Genomic DNA, 18,557 nt, shown 5'->3' on the forward strand with positions numbered 1-18,557 from the left:
GATGGGGGCAGGGGTGTGGAGCTTTCTTAGACAGACATACTGTGATTGGAGATGTCGTGGGGAATCTGGGCCATGGCCAGCCAGGGGTCAACAGCTGGCACTCCCTCCTGGCACCCCCGGGAATGTAAAGCCAGGGGTGGCCCTCTCTGCTCAGACCTGGAAAAGCAGTGAGCTTTTCCACCCAGCTGGGTCACCAGGGCAACAGGTGTGATGTCATAGGGCGAGGCAGAAGTCACACAACCACCTGCCCAGGTGCGGTGGAAAAAGGAAGAGCCCTGCTCCCTATCCCTGGAGCTGCATCAAGCCTGCACTTTGCATTCAGTCCTCATCTTTCCTGGCCTGGGCGCCAAGCGACCCATTAATCAAGATTCACCAACACTCTGTGTGCCCAGCCGCCTGCTGGTAACACTGCAGGAGAGGAGGAGACGCTGCCCCCAAAGAAGTTGCAACTTGGTTCGTGAAACAGCTGTTTTTCTTAAGGAATCTGCAGCCATTCTCCTTTGGGTGTCTATAGCCTTTCATTTGCTTAATAATAAAAAAACACAAAGTTCAAGAGAATGGTTTCTACTTGGAGTATGTGTGCATGGGAAGGTGGGCGAGACAGTTGGGGATAAATAGGTCTCTTATTGTAATGCCTCTTAGATTGGGTGGTCAGTTAATAGGTGTTCATTATATTATTGAAAAGAAATTACAACTAACTAAAGAGGACCATGTATGGGTCAACAGTACTTCTAGGGTGCGAACTGAGGCTTATGATTGACAATCTGAATACGAGTTCCACAAGAAATTATTACAAGGATAACCCTTCTTATCCTTTACCACTTACTACGTGCCAGGTCTGGTTCCAAGTGCTCTCCAGTGTGGTAAGTGGGCAGGAGGAGGACGGACTGGCTGTCGGCCTGCACTGGGGCCTGCTCCGTGAGCGGAGTCTGAGGTGGACCCTTGAAGATGAGCAGGAATCTCGGAGCAGCAGAGGCGAGGTTTGGGGCACTGGGTGGGGTTGAGGGGTGTCTGGAAGAGCCCTGTGGCCTGCCCCATTCTTCTGCCTGAACGCGGAGGCCGTCTTAGACCCCGCGTTCAGGGTTCTTCCCATCTTCTTTGGTTTGGGAAGCAGGAGCAGGCCCACCTGGCAGCAGGAGGCAGGAAGCCTCCGCTTCTCTTTCTACCGCACCACTGCAGAGGGAGAGGCAGCGGGGAGTGGTGCTGCCCGGTTAGACAGACAGGCTGAGGCCTCACCTTTGTTAGAGCAGAAGGACCTGCCAAAGTTATCTAGACATTTGGGGGTGGAAGCTGGGAGGCCCATTCCATTTTCTTCCCTTCCAGGCAAGAAAAGGTACCTGCCCCTGGCTCCGGGGCCACACTGTCACCATCCTTCCTGTACAGAGAGGGTCTCAGTGGATCCCTCCTCCGTCTCCCTAGAGTGCCCCCTTCCTGTCCTTTGTGAAGGCTGCAGCGGCAGGTTAGGGGTCTGGGGACCAGTTGCCATCCAGTTCCTGCAGGTTGGGGCCAGCGCAGCAGGGTCAGGGGAGCCCGGTAGGGTGAGTGGGGGGCAAACTTGAAGAAGGTAGTGACTCTCAGGGCTATACCAGTGCTCCTGCCACCTCACGTCCTTAGTTCTGTGCCCTAGCTGTCTGGCCTTTGTCACTGTGGCTCCTGCCCTGCCCCCACCACTCCTCCTGGCACCTGAGCAGCCTTGCAGGGCAGGGGTGTCAGACTCACTTTCACCAGGGGCCCACATCAGCCTCTTGGTTGCCTTCGAGGGGCTGAATGTACGTCATTTCAATTCCTTAACAGTTAAGGAGTAATTACATTTATACAGTCCTAAGATTGCTTTGGCCCTTTGAAGGCAACCATGAGGCTGATGTGGCCCCCAGTGAAAATGAGCTTGACACCCCTGTTCTGGGGCCTCTCCTGGCTCCAGGCTGTCACTCCGCTGCCCTATGTAGCATCTGAGCTTTCTGCCATGGCTGTCCCCAGCCCGCTGGCCTCCCTGCCTGGGAAGTAGATAACTCAGGGGGCCGGTTCCAGGCTGGCTGACTCCAGAGAGCTCAGCCAGCAAGCCCTGCACAGTCAGCAGTCACTAGAAGGACGGCCTTCCTACCACCTCCCTTGCTGGCTGCCCAGCTCTCTGGACCATGGACCCCTACCTCGGACACCCGGTCCTGTGCTCCACGAACCTTCCCCCAGAACTGCTTCCTCCTCACCGGTGAGACGGCTGGTGGCTTGGGGGCTGAGTGCGGCTCTCCTGCTTTAAGAACACTGTGAACCCCAGCTGCTCTCCCGCCTCCCAACTACCCTACCTTTCTCATTCCCCTCTCCCAGGAGGGGAGCTCTGCCTCCCCCAGCCAAGGGAAATGAGTCTGCTCCCAAATGTCTAGGGGAAATGGACACTCCCCTGCCCAGGGACCAGCCCCAAGCTTTGATGACTCAGGGAGATTCCGGTTTTGAGGGGAAGCAGGTAAGGATTGATTCACAACCTCCTCCCCCAACCCTCTCCCTCAGGAGGAAGCACTTGTAGCTGCTTCAGGTGGTGGGCCCAGGAGTTACACACAGCCCTTAGACAGCCCTCAGTTAGAGGAGGGTGGCCAGCTGCTGGGTCTGAGGCTGGCTCTTGGGAAGAAGGGTGCTGCTTTCTCCCTGGCTTCTGGGAAGGCAGCCATTTTTGTAATAGGGTGCAAAGCATGTTGGTGGGGGTGATACAGGGTACAGCCAAGAGGGGGGCCCCAGGGAGGGATTTGGGGTGGTGTCCAGAGCTCAGGGTATATAGGAATTATTGGAGAGATGTATGGGATGTCCTCACCCCTTCCTGCACAGGTGTGAGTTGGGGAAAGGGACACATGGAGCAAGAACATGCAGGGCTGTTTTGTACAGCCACAGCCTTGCACCTGATCCATGGACTGGTCATTTAACATATCTATAGCCTTTGGCGGGTCACTTGGATATGTTGGATGGCTGTGGCCAGGCTTGGAGCCAGGGGGATGGAGTCATTTCCCCCTGAGATGTAGCTGGGTGGGGCGGGTCCCCCGAGTTACAGCGCCTGTGTGGGAGCTTGGAGATGATTGGCTCCAGGACACGGGGCCATACCTGCCCAGACTCACGATGGCAGCCCGGTAAACTTGTAATAATACAGAAATACTGGCAGGCGTAACTGACTGTGGGAGAAGTCAGAAATAGGGGTACAGAGGGAGATTGGCATGGGGATTTAAACCCAGACATGAGAGCCATTGAGAGAGAGAGAGAGCCATGTGGTTTTGGATAGAGTGAGGACCCCCTCTTGGCCAGGTAAAGAGGGAACCATGCAGCTTTGCCAGAGTGGGGACCCCTGCAGCTCTGGTAGAAGAGGACCTCATGACTTTGGGGTGCTCCCTTTGGCCGTGTGGCCTGGGAAGCAGGAGAGACTTTGCCTGGAAGAAGGAAGAAAGAATTCTGCCAGTGGACCATGAGAAGGTGCCACATAGCTTTGGAGTAATTAGAGATCCTGCCTGGACGTTGACACAGCCGATGGTGCCAGTGGCCTGGAAAACAGATGTGTGCTCTTTTCCTGAGTTACGATACCACAAATTAGGGCAGGGGGAGAAGGGAGCGCTGTGTGCCTAGGTGGATATCCTACAGGACTTTGATATCTTAATGAAGATGTTAGGTCATTACTTTAAGTCTGTATAGCTTTAAATAAACCTTTCCTTTCCTTTTCACAAATCTCTGGCATTGAGAGACATCTTTCCAATTGGCAACTGATGATTGGGCCCAGTGGGTGGTCCAGACGGTATTAGTGTACCATCCTCTGGAGTCCGGACCCTGGTGTATTGTTCTGTAACAGTTTTCGGTGTCCCTGGGTGGGCCAAATATTGCCCCCCTTGGACCTCTGTTCTGTAACAGGGGGGGCCCTGAAAATAGGAGAAAATCCCCAAACATTTGGTTGGGGAAGGGGGAAGTGGTGGTTAAGATACTTTGCATAACAGTGGTAAGTTAATAGCTGTGCCTTTCTTGAATGGAGAGGGCTGCTACCCAGAGTGGAAGGTATATGTGACTTTAAGAGCGTCTAGTGACTTGTGACATAGACAGGGGAGGCAGATGCCCACCGAGGATGTCCACGTGTCATGAGGAACTCTGGCCCCGACTAAAGATGGCGGGTAAAAGAAGGTAAAAGGTACGGGGGAACTGCAAAAGTGGCATACCGTAGGAGGGGCTGGACATGACGTCACATAGGAAGTTCTGGGCCAAGCATTTCAAATAAGGGCGGGCTGAGAAAGAAGGAGGAAGAAGCCATGCGGCCTGAGAGAGAGGAAGCAGCCGTGAAGTCTGAAAGGGCGTGAGACAGGGTCCGGTCCACCGTGAGGTCTGGTGTGTAAGGAGATGCCATGCAGTTTGGAGAAGAAGAAGCCATGTGCGCTGAAAGAGAAACAGCAACCATTCGATCTGAAAAGAGCCCTGGCTGGTGTGGCTCAGTGGATTGAGTGCCAGCCTGTGAACTGAAAAATTGTTGGTTCGATTCCCAGTCAAGGCACATGCCTGGGTTGCAGGCCAGGTCCCCAGTTGGGGGCGTGTGAGAGGCAACTGTTTCTAGAACATCAATGTTTCTCTTCCTCTCTGTCTCCTTCCTTTCCCTTTCTCTAAAAATAAATAAATAAATATATATTTTTTAACGAAAAGGTGTAGGATGGGGTCCAGTCCACCGTGAGCTGATGGAGCTGTGTGGGGACCCGCCTAGCCACTTGGATTTTTGAGAGATGCTTGGAGCTGAGCCGTGACGGGGAAGGCTGACCTGCAGATTCCTGCTTCTTCGAAGGACGCATGGAGAAGCCCCTCTCTTTGGACATGTGCCTGCCTGGCCTCTGCCATGATCCAGTGTAACGTGGCACATGCTTTCCTGAACCATTACACGGGGGCTGAGGACAGCGCACCCCAGACCCTGAAGGAGAGAGCGGCTGCGAGAGGATGGCGACTCTGAAACCCACGCGTGCACATTTCAGAGGGCGTGGAGGTCTGTTTGCACAGTTGGCTTAAGAACAGGTAAGGCTAAGGGGAACTTCTGGGCATGCTTTTGGCTTATAGCCTTTTGGGCAGCAAGGGAAATGCTGGGTCTCGTGTGAGAGGAGGGCTCAAGCAGAAGGGCTCTCAGCAGCCCCACCCGAGGCTGGAACCTGTTGATAAAAACCTGTTTCCTTCAACACTAAATATTGGGTCATGTGTCAAGGCGCCACATGGCTGAGCCCCATGTTTGCCTGGCTACACTTTGGCCTAACTTTCCCTGCAGCAAGTCCCAGGGAAGTGTGTCTCCAGAGCCCACAAACCTAGCCTTCCTTCCCCCTTAGTCCTGTCCTGCTCTCCAGGACAATGGTAACTCCCTGCTCTCCAGCCCCTCCCCCACATATTTCCACATACTTCCCTGTCACTTTCTCTCCATTTCTTTTGGGCAGCTGAATTGGGCTTCTGGGAAAGGGAAGGGATGAACAAGGTAGGAAACTTGGTGTACTTTTGTAGCAAATGGCAGTTCACGGATGTGTGATCTTGGCTCAGAACAGCCTCTCTGAGCTTTGATTCCCTTATACTGTGGGGAAATTCGTGCTGCTCTGAGGACTGAATGAGCAAAAGCAGGTAAAGCACTTAGCACTGACGTTCAGGTAGTGCTCTGAAAATGCTTGATTTTTCCTGCTAAGCAACCTTGGACTTGGCAGGTTCTCACAGCAGAAATGGGCCAAAAAAGCAAACAACACAGGCAGAGTGTCTGACTAGTGATTTTCAACCTTTTCATGTCACGGCATACATATTAAACTAATTACTAAAATTCTGTGGTGCATCAATAAAATAGAAGTATTGCCGATCTGACAAAACAAATAGGTGTAAGTTATAGGTCCGGAGCATGCTGGCCACTCACCTACCTCCTACTGTACGGCCTCGTTCCTAACAGGTCATGGACTGGACTGGTCCACGGCCTGGGGGATGGGGACCCCTGTCTTGGGAGGTGTCTCCGTGCTCCTGATGCCATTTCCCCTCAGTCCCAGGGGTGTTTACAGCACGTGCTCACTTGTTGGTCAGAGGATGGCAGGCTTCAAGGAAAGTCCCCAACTCTGACGACAGCAGTGAGTACACAGCCTGCCTGGCCAGGAACTTCAGAGCTGCTCTGACCTCACATCAGCTGTAAAGCTCCACCTGGAAGTTTCTAGAGAGATCTGGGAAGCTGGCTCTGCCTTGCGCTTCAGTTATGCTTCCAGTGGGCCGCCCAGTTCACACCCTACCCCTTGAGGCTGGGCTGAGTCTGAGCTAAAGGCATTGCTGCCGGAGCTCTGCCTGGGGAGTGAGTGCAGGGGGCACTTTAAGCCCCTGTCTCTGTGGTTTTGCCCCCTCCCACCTGCCCTCCTTCCCGTCCTGAGCCCCTCTCACACCAAACAGCAGCCTAGGACTGACTGCTTCACCTGAGTGTTCATATGGGTGAACAGTGAGTGTAGCTGCAGGGTACAGCTCTCATCTCCTCTCACCCACGGTGCTGGGCGTCTCCCATTTTGCCCTGCAGGTCATTCTCCCTCTTCTCTACCTATCTCTGGGTCCCAGCAGGCTGACCAGAGCCAAAATCAGTGGGCTCTGGTTGGGCGGGGTTTACAGAAAAGCCAGCAGGGATCTGGGAGGCTCCGTCCTGGCTGGTTCTCAGAGTTGGCTGGCCCCTCTACCCAAGGCTCCCCTGCCCGACCAGCAGAGCTCTCCATGCAGCTGCTCCTGGGCTTCTGGTTGTCATTCCTCCTTGTGCCTGTTCAGCCCTGGGGTGGTGAAAGTTCCTCCTGTTAGCCCCCCGGATATGACACTCTTCCTCTTGTTTTCCCTAGACCTCACCCTCCGCTCTGCAGAGTCCCTCTATTAAACTCCCTTCAAATGACCAAGTTTGTTTTCTTAAAGATTTTATGTATTTATTAATTTATTTTTAGACAGAGGGGAAGGGAGGGAGAGAGACATTAATGTGAAGTTGCCTCTTGCATGCCCCCCACCAGGACCTGGCCCGCAACCCAGGCATGTGCCCTGACTGGGAATTGAATCAGCGACCCTTTGGTTCACAGGCCGGCGCTCAATCCACTGAGCCACACCAGCCAGGTCAAATTTGAATGCCACCTTCTTCCTACCTGGCCCCTGACTGACACACCTGCTGTATGAGCCCTCCCCGTGGGCCTGAGCTCTCCTGGCAGCTGCTGTCACCACTGCCACCAGCACTTTCACACCCGCTAGCATGTAGCCAGCACTAACTATGTGTTAGGCACTCACCCAGAGATTAACTGAAGTCTCGCTTAATCCTCACATTCCTGCTCCCCAGCAGGACTTATTGTTGTTTCTCCTTTAAGATGAAGAAATAGATGTTCTGAGCAATGAAAGGAAACCTCTGAAATGATAGAGTTGGGATTTGAGTCCAGGTCTGCTGGCTCCAAAGACCGTGATCACAACCACCAAAGCATATTGCTCTTTTCTTTAATTCCAGGGGAAGGAATCACACCTCTCCTTCTTCACCTCTGAAACTGGGGCAACATGGAAAAGGTCAAGTGCACAGGTGAAAAGCCCTGGCCTTTTGAATGAGGGAGGCTCTGTGGCAGTGCAGTGCACGGACACAAGGGTTACTGGAGAGGGAAGTACACCGCAGAGGTGAACCTGGCACCACTGGGCAAGGCCCCTGTGAGCCGGGGCAGAGCCAGGGTGTATGGAGGAGGCCATCCTGTTCTACACAAATAGGTGGCAAGTTGCACCCTGGCTGGGGGGCTCGGTCGTTTGGAGCTTGGTCTCGCTCGCACCAAGGCATCAGATTTAATCCCTGATCAGGGCACATGTAAGAATCAGCCAGTGAAACAAAAAACTGATCTCTCTCTCTCTTTCTTCCTTCTTCTTTCTCTAAAATCTATTTAAAAAATGGGTGGCAAGTTGTTTAGTGGGGTCAATGCACCCTGAAACTATGACTGGGATCACTAATGGAAGCTTGCTTCCAGTTCCCTCAAGCCCCTTGGATGCAGGCTGGCTGCGGGCTGAGTGGGCCAAGGTGAGGTCCTAGAGGTGCTGGGGGCTGCCCCTCTGACCTTTCTTTGGTCCCTCACTGTGCAGAGGTGGCTTCTGGGCTATATGCATGTGCCTCTACATTTTGCCTTTTGGACTTGATGGTCCTGATCCTGTCCTTGAAACCTAGTTCTCGTGGGTCCCTGGGAATGACCAGTCTGGCACAGCACCACCACTCCAGGTAGCAAAATGGCATGACTCCTTGTCATCTGCCAGGTCCAGCTTTAATCCTGGCTCCGCCGTGCCTCTCAGAGCATCTGGGCAAGTCCCTTGACCCCTTGGGCCTCAATTTCTCATTTGCAAAGCAGCAAGAATAACCCTACCTGCTGGGGACATGAGGATCAGGTGAGAAAACAGGTACCTGGCATGTGGCATGCAGCACCGAAATGAGCTTCCCACCTTTGTGCCAGTTTGTGCCCGTCTGGAGCCCCTACGACCCAGCCTTGCAGCAGGAGGCTTGGGGTGACTATGGACACACTGTTTTCCCTGTTGGCTGACAGCACATCCACTTATTTGCTCAGCAGGCACAGCCATTGATCACCGGGTTGAAGGAGTCCTCTCAGCCTTTGGTAACCAGAGTTCTCGTTTGAGGCACGAAGCCCAGGTCTCATTGTCATGTCATGAATCACTTTGCTAAAGATGCAACGTGGCTTTCAGGTATTTTTCTTCTACAAAATCAATAACATTAACAGGGGTCTGAATAAAGGGGTAAGCAGGGAAAGCCCCCCACCCATGCCTCCCTGGGGTGGTGGTGGTGGTAGAAGCAGCACCCTGCCGAGGTGGAGTGGGGGGCTCTGCTCAGGGCAGAAGGGCCTGGGGGGACAGTAGGCTCCCCAGTTCCCTTACCTCTATGCTTTCAACCCGTAAATCTGACCCAGTCACTCCTGTGCTTCAGTAAACACTTCAGTAGGGCCCCACTGCTCCCAGGAGACTCCTGCAGGCCTCATGGTCTGCTCATCCAGTCCCTCCAGCCTTTTTGCAGCTGATTCCTGCCTCACACCCACCCTTCAGCCACAGTCCAACACCTGCGGTCCCCTGGACGGCTCTGGTCTCTCTAGCCTCTGGCCTTTACATATGCTGTTGCATCAGTCTGGACTGTCCTCCCTCTGCTGGCCATAATAATTAATCCATGATGCTTCCTCAAGACACAAATGGGGCAACTGGCAAAGCTTCCCTGAAACCATCCCTCCTGCCTGCACCCCACCCAGGGGCACCGGGTCCACAGCCCCCTCGGGCCTCTCCCTGCCCTAGCTCATGACCAATCTTTGACTTTCCTGGGAGAGAAAAGTGTGTCTGTCTCCTTCAGGCAGGGCTGTTGCCTGGCGCAGTCAGTGCCAGGTGGGTGCTCACTGGGCGAGTGAGGCGTGGCACTCGCATCAGATGCCCTGCTCCTTGCTATACCGCAGGTGCCCTACTTCAGCCCGGGACAGTGATGCCTGCTTCCTGAATAGCCTTCCATTCTCTAGAGTCCAAGCCATCGGGGGCCCTCTCCTCACTTTTAGGGCACCTCATGATAGAAGGTAACAATGAACAAATACCTGTTATGTGCCAGGTATTTACATCAGTCTGGACTGTTATGCATTTGACATATGTTAACTCGGTCCTCACGATCACATAGAGGTAGGTACTGCTGTAGTTCCCATTTTACAGATGAGAAGAAAGAGGCAGAAGCAGAGGAGCCAAGCTTTGGACCCATGGCATAGGCTGCTTTATAACCTCAGCCCTCTCTTTCCTGAGGTCTCTCCTGGGGAGTGTGGGGGTCAGGGAGACAGCCCAGAGCACCCCATTCCCCAGACAGGGCCTCGGGCTTGGCTCTGGAGCTGGGAGGAGCCCGCAGGTCCTGGGGGCTCCAGTTACAGGAAGCTGTGCCCTCAGGCCTGGATGCCTGATCCCTCCCTCAGATTCCTTGCTGGGCTCGGCCCCTTGCCCGCCCCACACTGCTGCCCTCATCTCTGCCGGAAAGCAGAGCCTCTGGCCCTAATCTCATCTGAGGCCATGAAATCACATTTGCAGCGTATTAATGCAGCACCGAGCTGGCCTGGGCCTGCCTGTCTCCTGGAGGAGAGGGGCCTGGAAAGCAATCTCGTGGGGAGGCATCTCCCAGAACACCCGCTGACAAAAAGCAATTACGCTTTAAGAGGAAGATTAAAATAATATCCACTTCTCCCTCCATGCCCACCCTGAAGACTGCAGCTCTGCTTGGCCCTCGCTGCCTCCCAACTGTGATTCAAGGTCTAGGCTTCCTGCTGGGGTGAGGGTTGGGGCAGGCTCAGGCCTGTCTCTCCCAGGTGTACCCCCATGGCCTCGTCACAGGGTACAGCCAAGAGGGCGTCCCAAATAGGGATGTGTAATGGGGTCCAGAACTCAAGGTGTCCAGGAAATATTAGAAAAAAATATATATATGATGTCCTCACCCCCACCAGTCTGAGCTGGAGGATGGGACACATGGAGCAGAGCCATTGAAAGTTGTCTTGTACAGCAACAGCTTTGCAGCTAACCTCTGGCATGGTCATTTAACATGTCTATAAGCTTTAACTGGTTTCATGGATATGTTAAATAGCTGCTGCCAAGCTTTGAGACAGGGGGATGGAAGTGACTTCCACCCAAGATGTAACTGGGAGGCAACTCCTTTTGGTTACAGCACCTGCATGAGAGGTTGGACAAGATTGGCTCCATGCCATGGGGCCACACCTGCCCAGACTCACGATGGCAGCCCAGGAAAGCTGGAAGGATACAGGAATGCTGGCAGGTGTAACTGATTGTGGGAGGAGTCGGAAATGGGGCTGCAGAGGAGGATTGCTGTGGGGCATTTAAAACCCAGGCACAGCAACCATGCAAGAGAGAACCATATGGCTTTGACAAAGTGGGGACCCTGCAGCTTTGGCAAGACTCAGGACCACTCAGCTTTGGGGTGCTCCCTTTTGCCATGTGGCTTAGGAAGCAGGAGAGACTTTGCCTGGAAGAAAAGGGGTGAAAGGACTCTTGCTGGTGGGCCAGGGAAAGGTGCCACATGGCTTTGGATTAACTGGAGATGGTGGCGGCGACACAGCTGATGGTGTGGGGGGCCCGGATCATGAACTTCTACTTCTTTTCCTGAGATACGGTACCCTGGACTGGGCAGGGGGACAAGGAAGGACTGTGTGCACCTGCGGGTATTCTAAAGGACTTTAGTATTTTAATGAAGACATTAAGTCACTACTCTAAATCTGTGTAGCTTTTAAGTAAGTAATTCCTTTCCTTTTTACCAATCTCTGGCATTGAGAGACATCTCTCCCTGGTGGCAGGCAAGATAAACCTAGTAGGTGGGGGGGACCCCCAGAGAAAGGGGGGTCCTTTCAGTAATAGTATATTGTTCACCTCCCCCAATCCCTTACCTCTCACCTGTCCCCATACTCACCACCCTGTACCTCTCTCTCACGAGCCTCTGGGCCTTTGCCTAAGCTGTTACCTCTGCCTGGAACGCAGGCTTCCAAACCTTGTCTATGTGGCAAGCTGCTGTCCACCCGGCATGATAATCATAGTTAATGTTTTGTGAGTGTTGGTATGATCTTCAAATTTACTACACACTCAATTCTATGATTCTGTCGTGGGGGTGCTGCCATTACTGCCGTTATATAGATGAAGAAAGGGGGACACAGGGAGGTGAAGTCCCACAGCCGGGAGGTGGCAGAGCATGGGCCAGGCCTAAACGGCCACCCCTCTGACGTCTAATGACCACAGCGGTATTGCTGTGCCGTCTGTCTTCCTGAGAGCTCTGAGAGGCCAGGACTGGCACAGTCTGGGCTTAACAAACACTTCTTGAATGGAAGAATCAATACCCACCCTGCAGGAAGGGTATGGGTGGGAAAGTGTGTCCCACTCCCCGAGTGTCACCTCCCCGGCTGAATCCATGGTGCCTTCCAGTGTGGCTGTATCCTGGGAGTCTTTGGAATCCCCCCTCCTCCAGGAAGGGCTCCTGGACTACAGTCAGGCTAGCATATTATTTATCCCTCACAACGACACTGCAAAATAGGCATCATTATTCCCATTTTATTGAGGAGAAAACAGAAGGTCAGAGAAGTGAAGTGATGCTCAGGAGCACCTGGTATGAGGCAGAGCAGGGATCTGAATTCAAGCCGAAGCCCATATTTATTCACTGGACCTTCTTGGCTGTAACTCACTCTTACTCCTCAAGCTGGGCAAGGGCTTAATTCTAGGGCTACTTATGCAACACTTTCTCTCTCATTATCCCCAGCCTACTCCAGTGGGCCAGGAGGTTGGCCTGGGCACTGACTCTGAGTCCCTGACGGCTCCAATCCCATCCCAAAGCAGACAGGACAATGAGCACTATTTGTTAGGGTCAGCTTAATGCTGAGTGATCTGTCTTAGCTGGACTTGGTGTGATATGAGGCCACCAGGCAGAAATCTGTCCCCCCAAACCGCTTCCCCATGATCCTGCCATATGGCCTAGAAAGCCCATTAAAATAGGAGTCTCCCTGGGAAACACTACTGAGTTATCCTCACCTCTGTATTGATACCTTATCAGAAAAAACAATCTATATAGCAGAGACCTCCATTCCAACCTGGCTTTGCTACTGACTCAAGGCGAAGCTGTTCACCTCTGCCCCGGGCTTATGTCCTGCCTCAGAAAATGGACACCTTCCAGGCTTCCCTGACCTGCTCCCAGGACCCACACGACGCTCCAATAACTTGTTCCTCCTTCACCAGCCTGGCTGAGAGCAGTCTGGGCAAATATGGGAAGCAGAGTGCTCAGAGCTGGGAGCTGGCACCTCCCTCCATTCCCTGGGCCTCCCCTGCAGCTCCTCACCCGCAAACACACTCTCCACACCTCATCCTTTCTCCCTGCCTGCTGTTCCCTCAAACCCCTCCCGGGCTTGCGTGCATGCCTCTGTCACACAGTCCTCTCCACCTGAACACCCCTCTCCTCAGTCTCTCCCGGGACCCTACCTGTTCTTCAAGGCAGGGGTCAGATATCCTGATGGGTTTTAATGAACTGAGCAACTTCCTAGCCTCTTGCCCAGCCGAGGCTCTCCACTTCCCTGTCAGGAGACGCTGCCCTGCCCAGTGCACAGAGGAGGAACTTGAGGCCCAGGGAGTTTGGTGATTTGCTCCAAGTCACACAGCTCTAACACAACTGTGCAATGAGGTCCTAAACCAATGTCTTTTGAACTGGTGTTTCTACAGCCAATGGAGTCCTTGATGACCGCTCATGCTCATCTCGTCTCCCCAGCCCTCGCAATCAGCTTGGAAAGTTATTGCCTTCCAACTTCTCCTACTTCCTCTCCCTACCCAGCCTGACAGCTTCCCAAGGGCTGGGGGATATAGCTGCCTGGTTTAGTGCTGAGGAAGTGTGTGGATGGATGGATGGATGGATGGATGACGACCACCTGTGGGACCCCATGGCAGGCTGTCTGATCTAGGTGGAGTAGGGGTATCCCCCACTTATCAGCTGCTCCTGAGCCCAGGTGCTCTGGGAAGCTGGTCCAGGCCCAGGTGTGGGTGTGTCCGCTGGCTCCCGACAGGTCAACCCCTCATTAGGGCCGGGCCGGGCTGACTGGGTGCTCCCAGGCTCCCTTCCCTGCTGCCTGCTTCTATCTGCTCTCAGAGTTTTATTAAAGATCAATGATTAAAGAATTGGTTTAGCAGGGAGTTTTAATTTCACCTCATACATCACACATGCCACATCACTGGAACCTCTTTCTCTTCTGGTAGAGGCTACATTTGGGGGATGTGTACAGGGATGAAGCCAGGAGGCCAGAGGGCCAGGGGGGCCCTGGGGAGGTGTGGGCCTGCGTGTGGGTGGGTGTGCACCCCCATATGTCCATCAGTGAGTCAGTGTAAATCTATTTTTGTGATGGGGGGTGTCTCTGCACACCCAGGATGTGGTAGCCCTGCAGGAGATAGCAGAAGAAGAGCTCTGACACCACACTGCTTTCGCTAGCCTGCAGCTGGAGTCCTGGTTGCCAGGCAACATCTTTTAGCACTTAGGTAGCAGCCAGGAATGAGCGGCCAGAGGGGAAATAAAGGCAGGGCCCTCACCATTGCAATCTAACAAAGAACTTAATATGGGAGGCTAAAAGCAAAGGAAGACATGTCCAACTCACTGACCCAGTCGTCCTGAGTCTGGTTGGGTAAGGCTGCCAGGTATTCCGAACAGTAAGATAGTGTAGGGGGAGGCCCTCGAAAGTCTGTGTGTATCGTCTCCACTAACTGGGGAAGGAAAACCTTGAGACTGTGTATTCATCCCAAGGTCTGGAAGGGGGAGAAAGGGGAGGGTCTATAGTGCCCAAAGAAAAAGCCTGTGAAACAACTTTGGTTAACTGCCTGCCTCCCATCATGTATGCAAAATGAACAAATGGAGTCTAGAGTAAGATAAGGATTCCAGCTAACAGACCCCCACACATACCCACGTAGTCACAGCTCCCTGGGAAAGCTGGCACCACTTTTACCCGTCAATCAATATGTAACTTCTTCACCCCCACCCCTCCAACTATGTAAGTCCTCAGAACAAAGGACTCTCTCATCTCTGGGCTCTTTTTGCCACAAGGTGTGGGGGCGGGAGGTATGGGGTGGGTAGGACTTGGTCACTGGGCCTCTGGCCAGAGGGCCCCTGGCCACCTGGGTTCTGGCCACCCAGCTTCTGGCCACCCTGCTTTTGTTACTCCTGCTCTTGCCCCCCTTGTGTTTGCTCTCCCATTAGAACTTAGCACTCATAAACTTTGTGCATATGCTAATAGGGCTTGCTGATCTGTAATTCTTCACTGTGTCAGCGAGAATAACCAGAATTTCTCCGATAATAGTAGGTATTTGTATACCCACATGTGTGTGTCCCTGTGTGTTGTGGCTGTGTTCTGGAGTGTCTGTTGGGGCACAACCACCTTCCAGAGGAAGAAAAAGAGAGAGATGACCTAAAGGGCCATGAAAGCTGGACCCTCCTGCCCCTTCTTCCTCCTTCTTTCACCCAGAAGGTAATTTGTGGACATGAGAAGGCCACCACGGTCCCTCCCCTGGAACCCATCGGCTGCTCATTGGTGCCAGGCCTGGGCTGGCCGAAAGGACTGCAGATAGGGTGCCCTCTTTCTCCCCATCTCTCTTACCACCCAGACTTCACACATTCACACACACAGGGCCTCCAGGAAGTGGGAGTGGGATGGGGAAGGCAGCCGGGGAGGGGCAGCAGGGCCATCTGGTATGCTCAGTCACAAAAATCTGCTAACAGGGCCTCTTCCCAGACGAGCATCCAGACTGGGCCAGGCTTCCCCACCTGCAACCTGGCCCTGAGCCCCAGAGACAGTGGGGCTCACAAGTTCTCAATAGACCTCCCCTGGGAGGCCCACGAGGCAAGAGGGAACAACACTGTTTTGACGCAGAAACTGAGGCCCAGACTCACTTGCTTTGCCCAGTGTAGATGCCCCAACTCCCTCCTAGAACGGCGAGCATTATCGAACGCTTCCTGCAGGGCAGGGCTGTCCGGAGCCGGCTCATTCCATCCTCCTGGCAATAGGGGACTCAGAGATAGCTCTGTGGTACAGGTGGGGAAGTGGAGGCTGAAGGAGGTCACCCAACCTGCTCAAGGTCACACGGCTACTAAATAAGAAAATGGTGTACCCAGACCCACCCGACCCCAGTGCACCTGCCTCTTGATGTAAGCTGGTTGAATCCTAAAGCTTAAGTATCCTCTACCTGCTGAGCTCCAGGCACCTACACTGACCCTGAAAGGACCCCAAAGTTATATGTAGATGACTTGGAAATCAGGCAAAGTGGGGGTGAAAGGACAGGCTTGGACAGGCATCAACAATATGGGACTTCTCGCTGAACAACTGATGTATTTTCAGGTCTTACCCTCTAGGCCCGGAAACCTCTGATGCCTCCTTCAGAGGCCCCTGAGGGCAGAAAGCCTTTCAGGGCCATTGAGGAAAAAGAGGGGACAGCAGGAGGCCTGCAGGGCAGGTAGCTGTGGTACTTTTGGGCATGGTGGCCTTTTCTCTTCCTGAAGGGGCAGGCCACGCCCCCCACCTGCCCTCCTGGGGGCCTGCACCGGCCAGCCTTGCCTCTCCTGCCAGCCTCAGCTCTCTGCCACACTGACAGGGCTACACCCTTCCCTGGGCTGGTGACAGCCTCTCTGGAACACCCCGACAGGGCCTTTGTTCCCCTGAAATAAAAGAAAATAGAGCTTCAAAGGGAAACCTCAGGTAGCTTTTAACAGGGCTCAGCTGCCTGGGGCAGAGTGTGTTTAAGCTGGAGGCAGTTGTCACAGAAGCCAAAGGGGGAGCCACCTGCAGTCCCTTTCCTGCCCCCCCCACCACCGTTGCCCCCCATGATGGAGTTTTCTGAAGGAAGGGGCTCTTCCAAATAGCAGCAAAGGAGAAAATCAATGAAAATTGATAGAGAAACGTAAAGCAGCTGTCCGCCCGCCATGAGTGTGTGTGTGTGTGTGTGTGTGTGTGTGTGTGTGTGTGTGTTAGGCACAGCAAAAGCATGCTGCCTGGACCCCGGCTGACCTGCTCTGGGCTGGAGGGAGAGGGGAGGGGCTGGGAGTCACTCCCTGGCGTGTGCTGGTGGAGGGGCGCTGGTGGCTGGGGGAGGGGCGGCAGCCAACATTTTCAGTCAGTTAAGACAGAGATTAATATATTCAATCCGCTCAGTAATTGAGGGAACAATTGGAGTGTTTTTCTAAAGCCCATAAAACTGCCTCATTGGCAAGGAGGAGCCGACCTGTTCATATCCTTTGCATTTGATGGAACACAGGAAAGGAGGAGGAGGGTTGACACTGAGGGCTCAGAGCAGAGGGCCTGGGCGGGGGGCCAGCAGTCTTGGTCTAACCTGTGCTCACCTTTCGCACCTCTCACCACTTTGCTGTCAGCAATTCAAGCATCGCCTTCCACCACCTCTTTTACCTCACGAGCGAAATGAGTCAGGGGCACTCCCCTCCACCATGACAGGGGAGGGGGCTGCCGAGGGGCGGCGACACAAGAGTCGGAGGTGAAGGGGTCTAAGCAAAGAGGTGCCCAGCTCCCCGCCCCCACCCCCAGGCCAACCGGGCAGTAAAGTTAACAAAATCCACGTGGTGTGACTTTCTCTGATTGCACCAGTCCAGCCTCCAGGGCAATAGAAATAGTGTCTGCAATAGGAAACAATAAAAGGCATAATGAATTTAAAAGCAGAGCAAAGAGGGAGGGGAGGGAAGACCTGGAGCGCGCTGGCCCCAAGGCAGAGGGATGCCTGGGGCTGGGCGGGTGCAGACCTGGGGCTCCGGCCGGACTAGGGACCTACCTAATCGGAGGGTTGGGAGCAGTAGCAGGAGAGGGAGGGAGGGAACAAAGGGAGAAAGACTCAGAGAAAGAGGTTTAGGGACAGGGTAGAGGGGTGCCAAGCAAGCCTCTGACTGCTACGTTTCCCTACACTTCTCCGTAATGAAAGCCCAAGCCTGTTGGTGCCAAAGCGACAATCGGAATCCACAGGCTTACAGCCTAGTGCTCAGCCTTCGGTGATTGCTTTATAAGCTTTTTCTTCCCTCCCCCCCCAGGGTTAAAAAAAGGTATTTTAAATGGAAAGAATATAAAAGACCCTTGAAAGCGTCATTTAAAAGACTCCTGGGGAACAGATTCGTTCCTGTGAAACAAAAGTGCGATTGTTTGGAAGAGGTAAGCGCCAGAGGGAATGGGGGAGGAGCCCACCACACCCCCTCTTCCTCCCTCTCTGCTCCTCTTCTGTGTGGGAGGGAGCTCGGGGCCAAGGTGAAGGAGCCTCCAGGCTGGCTCCCAGAGCTACGAGCGAGGAATTTTTAAGTTCATGTTTCCAGAAGTTTCATCACTGGGATTTCCAGCCCAAAGATTCCCTCTGAAATAGCTCTGCTTGTGGGAGGTTGCCTTTAAACCTTCAGGATATCTAAGAGAGGTAAGTGAGGTGCCAGGGGAAATGTGGCCCCTGAGGCCCTGCTGTTCCAGGCCCAAGGCTCCTGTGGCTTCCCCCCTGTACCCCAACTTCCCAGGCGGTCTCATATGGTCTTAGAAGAGTTGAGTGGGAGTCTCCCCAGCTGGCCAAGCAGGCAGACTTGGCCAGGCCCTTGCTGCTTCCCTCAGACTCAGGGAGCCACTTTGCCCAGCACTGGACAGGCCACCCACACTGTGGTTAGGTGAACTCCCTCTCACCCGTGGAGGAGGGCCTGAGGGGATGTGGTGGTGGTGGGGGGGCGGGTAGCCAGGTAAGTCTCAACCTTGCTGAGAGGAAAAGGAAGGAGCATCATGGACAGGGTTGATCTGGTAGAGCTCTGCCCAAAAGGAAGCCGCTAAGCACTCAGTGTGGCTGGCGGAGAAACCGGAGCTGGTTCTCTCCTGTGCACGGTAAGCTTCCCTCGGCAGCTCCGGCCTGCATGACCCAGTACCCTCATTGGTGGGCCTGGGGCTGAGTGTGTGACCTTATGCTGGCGTCTGTGAGTGTGCTGCCAGAAAAAGTCATGGGGGATATAGCCTTTACCACCTTCCTCTACCCAACACACACACACACACACACACACACACACACACACACACACA

At 53.9% G+C, this 18,557-nt stretch overlaps 2 protein-coding genes across 2 annotated transcripts in view; one reads left to right on the forward strand and one right to left on the reverse strand.

Annotated features, from left to right (window-relative positions):
* The window catches only part of CCDC33 (coiled-coil domain containing 33), a 117,681-nt gene that overhangs the window by 93,673 nt on the left and 5,451 nt on the right, over positions 1–18,557 (reverse strand). The gene's annotated exons all lie outside the window — the stretch shown is intronic.
* Positions 17,775–18,557, forward strand: part of STRA6 (signaling receptor and transporter of retinol STRA6) — a 40,211-nt gene continuing 39,428 nt past the window's right edge. The window contains exon 1 of the mRNA XM_037134546.2: positions 17,775–17,919. The gene's annotated coding sequence lies outside the window, so the exon portion shown is untranslated. The remainder of the gene's footprint in view (positions 17,920–18,557) is intronic.

This window comes from Artibeus jamaicensis, unplaced genomic scaffold, assembly GCF_021234435.1.
Source record: "Artibeus jamaicensis isolate MK-2021 breed Jamaican fruit bat unplaced genomic scaffold, CSHL_Jam_final scaffold_286, whole genome shotgun sequence".
NCBI lineage: Eukaryota > Metazoa > Chordata > Mammalia > Chiroptera > Phyllostomidae > Artibeus > Artibeus jamaicensis.